Genomic DNA, 318 nt, shown 5'->3' with positions numbered 1-318 from the left:
ATACATGAAACCAATCATTAGCGTTTGTAAATTATAGAATAACTTGATTTATTCCCTGAAGTTCACAAAATAAATCATATACTAAATACGAGAAATGCAGATACACTCAAAGAAATCTGAACGTTTTATGCAGAGATTTAAGCATCGTTTATCCTACGTTGCAAACCTGCGTAAAACTTGTTTTTATCTAACTTTCCGAAATAATTTTGCACTGCAACATATAAGCATAGTGAAGATGTCTTTATTTTGCCCATGTAATTATAATTCACTTATTTTGAGAATCCTATTATGAGATAACATTAGCGAGGGTATGGGGGG

This window comes from Penaeus monodon, chromosome 21 (genome assembly GCF_015228065.2).
Source record: "Penaeus monodon isolate SGIC_2016 chromosome 21, NSTDA_Pmon_1, whole genome shotgun sequence".
In the NCBI taxonomy this organism is placed as follows: domain Eukaryota; kingdom Metazoa; phylum Arthropoda; class Malacostraca; order Decapoda; family Penaeidae; genus Penaeus; species Penaeus monodon.
Note: the sequence above shows the minus strand (reverse complement) of the source record.